The sequence below is a fragment of the Humulus lupulus genome, chromosome 2 (assembly GCF_963169125.1).
Source record: "Humulus lupulus chromosome 2, drHumLupu1.1, whole genome shotgun sequence".
NCBI classification, from domain to species: domain Eukaryota; kingdom Viridiplantae; phylum Streptophyta; class Magnoliopsida; order Rosales; family Cannabaceae; genus Humulus; species Humulus lupulus.
This window is the reverse complement of record NC_084794.1, coordinates 156,946,401-156,956,788: the sequence shown is the minus strand read 5'-3', so window position 1 is coordinate 156,956,788 and position 10,388 is coordinate 156,946,401. Positions and strand designations below refer to the sequence as shown.

General features: G+C 36.8%; 1 non-coding gene across 1 annotated transcript; it reads left to right on the top strand.

The window, feature by feature from the left end:
• Positions 1–9,408: 9,408 nt before the first annotated feature.
• On the top strand, positions 9,409–9,515 carry LOC133820523 (small nucleolar RNA R71). Its single transcript, XR_009886930.1, has one exon. It is a non-coding gene; the product is annotated as a small nucleolar RNA R71 (small nucleolar RNA).
• Positions 9,516–10,388: the final 873 nt, after the last annotated feature.

Genomic DNA, 10,388 nt, shown 5'->3' with positions numbered 1-10,388 from the left:
ACATAAACATAGGTTGTAGCAGCTCTGCCCAAGAGTATTCACATCCATGTCAATGTAATCATGGAACAACATCCATAAACATGCAATATTAATAAACTCATAACATACATAACAAATTCATAACCATAACATACATAAACTTAATTAGATCACATATACATAAATGTGTGCCTTCAAATGCACACCCTGTGTTATAGTGACCACTCATCTTAATTGAATTCCAAATATTAAGTTGATAATACAATCCTAGTGTAATTTTGTTCATGCGTCTCTAGCCAAACCTAACCAAAATTGATCAAAATTGATTAATACTAAGTTTAGTTCATCACTCTAACTCGAAAGTAATGACATCTACACTAGGCTTGGGTTCTAGGATTGTAGATCATTTCACAAGCTTTCCAACCATATAAAGAACGTCAAAATCCGACACCGGGGTCAAAGGTTATGGTCAAAATACGAAACCCGAAAATTATAACAGAAAAATGTATTTGAGGTACGATGTCTTGCCATAGAGTCGTGACACTAACGATGTCAGAGAGCAATTTTCAGCCTAAAAGAGACGCATTTGAGCCACGACGCCACTGCAAAAAAACAACCCAAAAATTGATGCGATTTCTCAACCCTTTCGACTCAAAACATCCCAAAACACTAGGGAATTCAAATCTTGCCCCACAATAGCTATCCTAACATGATTCTAACCCTTGAAACCCAGATGTTAACATCTCTAAACCTATATAAGACATTCATCAACCCAGAAACATTAACAACAAATCTTAGAATTTCAAAAACATAGATTGACAAAAACTTTAAAAAGAAGTTGAAAACTTACAGATCAAGATCCAACCACCAAAACTCAGACCCTTGTCACCTATGAGATTCCTAGCCCTTCAATAGCTCAGATTGGTAATCTCCTTCAAACCTTAAGCTTTCAAAAAAACTCAAATCAAGAATGAGAGATTGTTCTTGTTCTGTTTCCCCTTCAATCTATCGCCCAAAACCAAAGTCTGAAAATCGTACGAAATCTAAACCTAGTTTTCTTATTAATAGATTATTTAATCTGACTTAATTCGTATAAAACAAAATGATCTTTCTATCCCCAACCTCAAATTTATCCTTAATAATCACTTAAGACCCTTATTGTAATTTCCGACGAAAACTAATAGTTTTAACTTTTGATGATTACACTTTCTATCATAACACCCATAATTCCACTTTGACCCCCAATACATAACTTCTATTACACTTTGGCCCATAATACTTGAAGAAACACGTGTGAGTGGATTGCTTGACATAACACATAAATGAATGTACATCATAAATCATGCATATCATAATTCATTTAATTAAACACATAATGTCATACAATTTACCATAATACCCTTACTAGTAAAAGTGGAAATTACAATTGCAATTAAACCCTCAATACTTGAAGGAACCATGTCTTGCCGCTACCATACATACACATATCATAATCATGAAATAAATCAAACATTATCATGAAATAATAAAAATAATAATTCACATATGCATCAATATAAATTACCAAATTGCTCTCACAGGCCAAAATTACAATAATACCCACTAAATGCAACGACGGATATTAAAATGCAAGTGGTTCTACAAGAAGAAAAGAGAAGTTGATGGAAAGGTTGAGACATATAAGGCTCGACTTGTGGCAAAGGGTTATACCCAAAGAGAGGGAGTTGACTATGAGGAAACTTTCTCTCCAGTGGGCATTTTAAAATCCATTCGCATACTCTTTTCCATGGTTGCAGCTCTTGATTATGAGATTTGGCAAATGGATGTCAAGACATCATTTCTAAATAGCTTTCTTGATGAGACCATTTATTTGGATCAGCCAGAAGGATTTATAGTAGTTGAACATGAAAAGAAAGTTTGCAAGCTCAATAGGTCCATTTATGGTCTTAAACAAGCTTCACACTCCTGGAACATAAGGTTTAATGAAATAATTAAGACCTACGATTTTGAGCAGAACGTTGATGAACCCTTTGTTTACCGATTGAGGGAAAACTATAGAAAGTGTTCTTGATACTTTATGTAGATGATATTTTTCTCATTGGCAACAATGTCAAGAAATTATCAGACATAAAGAACTAGCTCAGGACCAAATTTCAGATGTAAGATTTGGGTGAAGCTAGTTACGTTCTCGGTATCCAGATTGTTTGGGACAAGAAGAAAAAGATTTTTGCGCTTTCTCAAGCAATGTAAATAGATAAGGTACTTCAATGTTTCTTTACGATGAACTCGAAGAAAGCACTATTGCCATCCCAACATGGAGTTCATCTTTCTAAGAACCAGTCTCTACAAACTCCTCAAGAGGAAGAAGAGATGAAATAGATTCCCTATGCATCCGCAGTTGGAAGTCTTATGTATGCTATGTTATGCACTAGACCGGACATCTGCTACGCAGTGGGAGTTGTGTTGCGAGAATTAAATCTACGCAAGTATACGTAATCGCTTTTGTAGTTTATTTCAGTAAGACCAATATCGTTCCCACAGAGACTGATTTATCAATTACCAAATAATTAATTTTTAGTTTCTATTTGACTAATGAAAACTGGATTTGTGAATTTTGAAAACAAGAAAACAAAAATAAATGAAAATTGCAGAAATCAAATAATAACAAGAACACAAGGATTAAATTCACTGTAAAACAATTAGGAGTCCTAATCTTCTCGACAATCTACTCTATTATTCTTTAATGCAATCACTATTGAAACTCTTCTCACTGAAATGATATGCATGCAAAAGTGTTAACTATTCGAGTTAAGAAATAGAAAAGTTGACCTAATGTGAATTCCCTATATTTCTATGGTCAATTCAAACAATAGGAAGCAATGAATACAACCCTAAATCACATAAACCAATTTGATACTCTCGTTCTAAATTGAAATCTATGTCTATTCAATTTTAGCATATTCAAATCTCACTTTTCAGATTTTGATTCAAATTCATAAATCGTATGTAAAAGTTGATCAATCAATCACATACACAATAAACACAAACTGAATAGATTTTAGATGAAGAAGAAATAGATAAATGCATTAAATCGTAATAGAGTTTCAAGAGAGTCTATTAGAAAACCGAAATAGAAATTTAGTTCATAAACATGACTAAATCAAACATAAACATAGAATTTAACATAATCTAAATCAAAAGATAAAGAAGAGAACTCTAGGTTTTTGTTTCTTCTCTAGCCTCCTTGCTTAATCTGATCTCCCCTCTAGAAACGTCATTAAAGAAGTTTTTATAGACCCTAATTCATTTTTTCATGAAAAGACAAGATTACCCCTAAAAATTCCCCTAAATTGTGTTTCCGTACGAACCCTAGCGCTGGGGCACCATGGGACAGCGCTGAGGCGCTGTAAATAAGTCTCGAAAAACGTTTCTATAAAATTGATGGCGCTGGGGCACTGAAACGTAGCGCCTAGGCACTACAACCTGCATCAAAATATGCTCTCTGTTTCTCAGCAGCGCTGGGGCGCTACTTTGCACAGAATAAAAATGACTCGTTTTGAATAGCCTGCAGCGTCAGCTCATCATATTTTGATTATAACTCCTTCAATATAACTCCGAACTGAATGATTCAAAAAGCTATGGAAATCTAAGAGAAATATCTACAACTTCTATTTATTGAAGTGTTTCCAGAAAGTGAATAAATCCTAGTCAAAATTCGGCTTAAATCTCAGACTTGCGTTATAGAACATAAACGACGTGTGTTGAGCCTCTTTAATGTAGTATCTTCCACACATAATGTCTTGAAACTCCACAATCAACACTAAATCCATCTTATTCATCATATTTAGCATGTTTCTTCTCATCTCATGCCATATTATGCACTTGACCATTAAAACCTGAAACAAAAAGAAAACAAGCATAAATCTGCACTAAACAATCCTAAATAACTAAAAACACTACCTAAAACGATCTCTAAAACAAACCTAAGATGACCCTAACAAATTCTCCCAAACTTAACCTTTACTCGCCCTCAAGTAAAGAACTCTAAACAATCCTAAAAACCCTAAACAACCAAACAAAAACAAATCAAGATGACAACAACAAATTAAGCTTCCAAATTATATTTGTCTTGCTTGTATAGTTTTCAGAAAAAGAATACAACCATAATGATAATCTAGAATTTTGATCAAAATATTTCTTCAAATCACACCAAATATATGATCTCCTAATCATGATAAATAAACAACATGCATTTGAATCCATTTAAACTTACCAAATTTCTGACCACAAACCATCAAATCTTATTATCTCATATGCTTGCTTCACTTACTACTCTCCACTAATATAGACAACACATGCCCAAGAATCAAGAGGACTTTTAAAGCTTATAACGATAGGCTTAGGCATGGGTAGATGAAATGTCATTTAAGCTCAAAATTACCATAAGCATTCAAATCAAACCAACCATATTTGATATCCACATTACAACCCCATGACAATCCAAATGTTTTTTTTTCTAGATTGAGAAAATTCACACTTACATTTCATTTTCTTTCAAAATTACACTCCCCCAAACTTTTTTTTTTTTTTCACTGAATGTTAAAAAAGAGTGTAATCTACTTTCAAGATATATATTTTTTCAGAATATTTCTCAATCTATTTTTCTTCAAAAAAAATTTCTATTGATAACACCCAATCCAAAATACATACCATTACAAAACCACTCCCCAATCATCATTCACTAATATGCTCATGGTAATTATTTATGGGAAAGAAACATTATAAAGTCTTTTAAGTAGGATCAAAATAGGTGTCACAACAAAGAATTTAACATAACGCTCAAAAAGAAGGAAACTAGGGATTAACTTAATCAAGGTTGGCTTGAAAGGCTCAATCATTCCAAAAATAGCCTAAATCACCTTCCTAACACATGCATTATCTAGGATTTCGTCTCAAGTAGAAAGCAAGCAAGTTCTAAGCATAATCATCCATCTTTCCTTGAACCAAAATTTAGCAAGCATAAATATCATCAAATGCACAGAATTTATCTACAAATCATGATCAAGCTCTCACATATTTACATGGACCTAAGGAACTCAAAGAAATATTCAACCAAGCACACATATTTGGTTCAATTTTTATGGCTTTCATTTCATCAAACTATATGAACAATTCATTGATTAATTATCATCAGCTAATCATTATCAACTTGACTGATCAAACATTCTAAACACCCTAGACACAACACATCCTAAAAACTACACAATAAAGAAAACAAAGACTATTACAGAAAACTTACGCACTATGAAAGCTCTTCCCCCAAACTTATTTAATACATTGTCCCCAATGTACAAATATAATAAAAGAGAAGAAACTTACCAGGATGACAACACGAGCGTCAAAAGGGAGGAGGCGGTGGAGGAGCCGGAGATGGAGGATATGGTGGAGGATAAGAAAAATAATGGGTGTCTACCTCATTCAAAGACCAATGCTGAACTAAGCCATTCAAATGATCCACATGAGTAAGCTCATAAGCATGTCACTGATTCATGTACATGTGCATATTCTGGTGAGACTGGATGAGATATTGATTATGTTGCATAATGTAGTCCAACCGATTAGAAGTTCCTTGTGGTCCAGAGTCGATGGGATCCCCGATAGCAACCAATAGCGGATCAACATGCATAGGATCAGTGGATGGAGATGTCTAGTCGACGTTGCCTTACTGCCCGAGGCCGTGGGGCTGGTGCAACAGTGGGAAGAGGATATTCCGCCACAATAGCACGAGTAATAGGAGCAGTAGGCTCCTCTGGAATATCAGTGGTATACTCAGGCACATTATGAGCTCAACATAAATCAGTAATAAAAGAGCCATGCCCATGACCTCCCGTTGTAGTGCCCCGAGATATATGTTTTATACTTGTAGGAATAGCACGCCCAAGATCCAAAGAAAATCCTTTCATTATCGCATAAACCATAAGAGCACGCTGCACAGGAATGGTGGAAAAATGACTCACCGGAAGGAGATGACAACAAACAAAATATGTCCAAGCACGAGCCTCCCGATTCATTTGACACAATGGCATAGTTTGAGGCACCCCATTCTTCATAGTCCATTGAGCCCCCGGGAAACACATTGTAGCAACCACCTCATCATAATAATTGTCATTTTTCAGAAAATTATAATATTGGTCGTCAGCATCTTGTAAAGGAGTAGTCCCAAAAATAGCATTAACCGAACGACGATTGAATTTTACTGTAACTCCTCTAACAAAGACTTCATTTTGCAAATCTTGTGGAAAATTAGCATAAAATTCATAGACCAGAGACTTGTTAACATCAGTCAAATTCCCCTTCACAAAATTAGCCCATCCTCTACGAGCTATGTTAGCCCGTATAGGCTCATAAATCGAATCCTCATATGGCTCACGTTGAAACTCCATACCTCTTTCAGGAATCACTATCTTACAACATAATTTTTCATATCTGTCTGCCGCATCTTTACTAACAAAACGATCATTAGCATATTTCGGTGGAGGCGAGGGATCCCTACGACGCCTAGATGATGAAGCCCCAATATTCCTTGTTTTAGGTCCCATTGCACACTAATCACAACCTTTTTAGTCAAACAATAACCATCCAACACACCACCAACCCACAAAAAATTTTCACAACAATTTTACCCAAATTTCAGCCGCACCTCCCCTTATTTTACTTCCTTTCCCAAAACAATAGTAATGCAGAATATACTCCACTAGCACATATAATCACAATGATACACCAAAATCATAAAGTTCTCTTCCACAATTTTCAAATTCACCCCAAACTTTGCTTAATAGAGATTAAAATTGAAAAATAAAGGAAGGGACCTTACTTGATGAATAATCCATAAGCAAAAAGTTGTGATGATGAGTCCACAAACAAAAAACCCATGAGAATAGCAGTAATTTTCAGATTTGAAATTAGGGCTTGAATGTAGAATAAATGGTGTAGATTTTTAGAGAAAAAGAGGATGATTGAGTGGTTGGGTATGTTGAATTTGTGGAATAAAAAGGTGTTTAGGGAAGGTTTTGAGTGAGATCTAAGGTAGAGTGGGTGGTTATGGAGGTAGAGAAAGAGAAAGAATCGGAAGGGAAGAAGAAGAAGAAGAAAAGAATTTGGGGTAAAATTCAAACAAATTGGGGTCTTTTAAAACTAGAGCCGAGGCAGCGCTAGGGCGCTGCCTCAAAAAAATTTCTGGGGCTCTCGGGTTCGTCTCAGCGCTGGGGTGCTGCCTCGAAAATTTTTCTGGTGGCCCTCTCTGACTTGAGCAGCGCTGGGGCGCTGCTTTGTGGCGCCTAGGCGCTGCTCCCTGAAACAAATCTCCCTTTATTTATTTGTTTATTATTTTTTTTTCTTCTTTTCCTCTTTTTTTCACGCTTTTCACGGTTTAACTTATAAAAATAATAAAAAAAATTGTCCAAAATAATAAAAACCAAAAGAACACTTAAAATTGTTCAAAACTAAAGCAAAACAACTAAAAGAATGGGATGCCTCCCAAAAGCGCTGCCGTTAACGTCATTTAGCCGGACGCTGAACTCTCAACACCTTCAACTTGGGTCAAGTCCACCCCTTGCATCCTTGAGAGCCATCATGTCATACGAGGAGAATTCCCTTCTACTGTTGAGAATATTGAAATTATCCCGAATGTCATCGAAACCTTCAAACTTCCCACACAATAATCTTTTCATACGACGTCGAACTATTCGAAATCGTTCTTTGGTCTTCTTCTTCTTTTTACCAATTGATTCTTGACAATCATTCACCACATCAACTCTATAACAGGTAGGAATTTCATTTGCTGCAAAGACATTAAAACTTATTTCCTCATTTTGGAATCGCAACCTTAACTCCCCCTTTTGTACGTCGATTAAAGCTCGTCCTGTGGCTAAGTATGGCCTTCCAAGAATGATTGGGACATTGGCATCCTCCTCCATATCAAGTACAATAAAGTCTGCTGGGAAGATGAACTTGTCCACTTTTACCAAAATATCTTCAATAATACCCCAAGGATGTGCTATTGATCTGTCTGCCAACTAAAGAGTCACTGTTGTATGTCTTGCTTCCCCAAGCTTCAATCTTCTGAACACATAAAGCGGCATTAGATTAATGCTCGCCCCCAAATCACATAGAGCATTCATGCTCTCAAAATTCCCAATAGTGCAGGGTATTGTGAAACTCCCAGGATCTCTCAGTTTCTAAGGAAGCTTCCTTTGCAGAATGGCGCTGCACTCTTCAGTGAGCGCCACCGTCTCATAATCCTCCATCTTCCTCTTCTTGGACAGAATCTCCTTCATGAATTTCACATAACTCGGCATTTGCTCCAAAGCCTCAGCAAATGGGATGTTAATGTGAAGCTTTTTAAACACGTCAAGAAACTTTTAGAATTGTTTGTCAAGAGAATTCTTCCAGAGTCGTTGTTGATACAGGATTTTGACATTATAATCAACAACTACCGGTTGAATCTTCTCTTCGGTTGTAAGATCTTCAGTAACCTTTTTCTGCACTTGGGACTCAACTTTTTCATAACTCTCCTCTTCTTCTGCCTTTTTTTCTTGAGTCCCTTTTAGAGAAGGGCCCTACTTTTCTTTCCCGCTCCTCAGAGTGATAGCTTGGCATAACTCCTTAGGATTTACCACAGTATTGCTAGGAAAATTCCCTTAAGGCCTAGTATTCAACATATTGGCCAGCTGCCCCACTTGCATCTCCAAATTTCTGATGGCGGATCTAGTCTCAGTCATAAACTGAGTTTGAGTGTTGGTGAGGGTTAATAGGGCAGCCTGCAATTCACTAGGCTGTTTTGTAGGAGCTGGTGGCCTAGGTTGCTGAGATGTTGATACTTGTGGTGGAGTTTGAGTCATAGGCCGCTGATACTGTGGTTGAAACGGTTGTTGTTGGTGCTGATTATTTCTCCAAGAAAAGTTAGGAGTGTTCCTCCCCCCTGGATTATACGAGTTGGAGTAGGGGTTGTTGTAGGGCCTCTGAAAATTACCCACTGCCTGGACTTGAGCTTGATCTAATGGGAAATTATTGGGATCTAAAGCAGCTTGGCACTGGTCAAAAGGATGGGGCCCTCCACACAATTCACACATTACTTGGGCTTGCACAACCTGGGCAGACATGGTATTTTGTTGCAGCTGCTTAGTTAGAGACGCAACTTGAGCAGTTAGGGCTATGATTGCATCTCGTTCATGAACCCCTGCAACCTTTTTATAACTGCCCGCTCATTCACTTGGCCTTTGGTAATTATTAGTGGCCATTTCCTCTAAGAGGCCATAAGCTTCATTAGCACTTTTGCTCATAAACGCTCCTCCCGCGGCTGCATCAATGATTGTGTGAGTGGTACCGTACAAACCATTGTAAAAGTTGTGGACCAACATCCACTTCTCAATACCGTGGTGGGGACATTTTCTGATCAAGTCCTTGAACCTCTCCCAAGCATCATACAATGATTCTCCCTCAAGTTGAGAGAAGTTATTGATCTCCCCTCTCAGTTTAGCAGCCTTAGCAGGTGGAAAGAACTTTGCTAAGAACTTCTGAGCTAGAGCATCCCAAGTGGTGATAGTATTGGCCTCAAGTGAATTCAGCCAACTTTTTGCTCGCTCCCGTAGTGAAATTGGGAACAAGCACAATCTAATGGTATCATCACTCACCTCATTCATCTTGAAAGTAGCACACAACTCCAGGAAATTGGCTATGTGCATATTGGGGTCTTCAGTTGGGAGGCCACCAAATTGAATTGTAGTTTGGACCATCTACAAGATGGCAGGCTTAATCTCGAAATTGTTTGCAACAATGGTTGGAGGTCTGATGCATGAATGCACTCCTGTAATAGTAGGAAGTACATAATCTCTCAAAGTTCTTGGTCCTTGCTCCCTTGGAACCTCAGCAACCCCTTGACCATTATTAGCTCCGTTTCCCAAATTATCAGCCATGGTAAACTCCAATCTTCTCTTTGTTTTTCGGTTCTGTCTGCATGTTCTTTCAATTTCCAGATCTATTGGTATAATATCCTTTTGTCTATTGCTTCGCATATACCAATAAGTCCTGAAACACAATAAAACTTTGATCCAAATAAATGTCATGCAAAAATTAAATAAAATAAAATAACAAATCAAATTAGAACAAAAATTTAACTTTATTGATATTAATAAAAACAGTCCCCGGCAACGGCGGCAAAAACTTGCTGCGAGAATTAAAGCTACGCAAGTATACGTAATCACTTTTGTAGTTTATTTCGATAAGACCGATATTGATCCAACAGAGACTGATTCATCAATTACCAAATAATTAATTTTTAGTTTCTATTTGACTAATGAAAACTGGATTTGTGAATTTTGAAAACAAGAAAACAAAAATAAATGAAAATT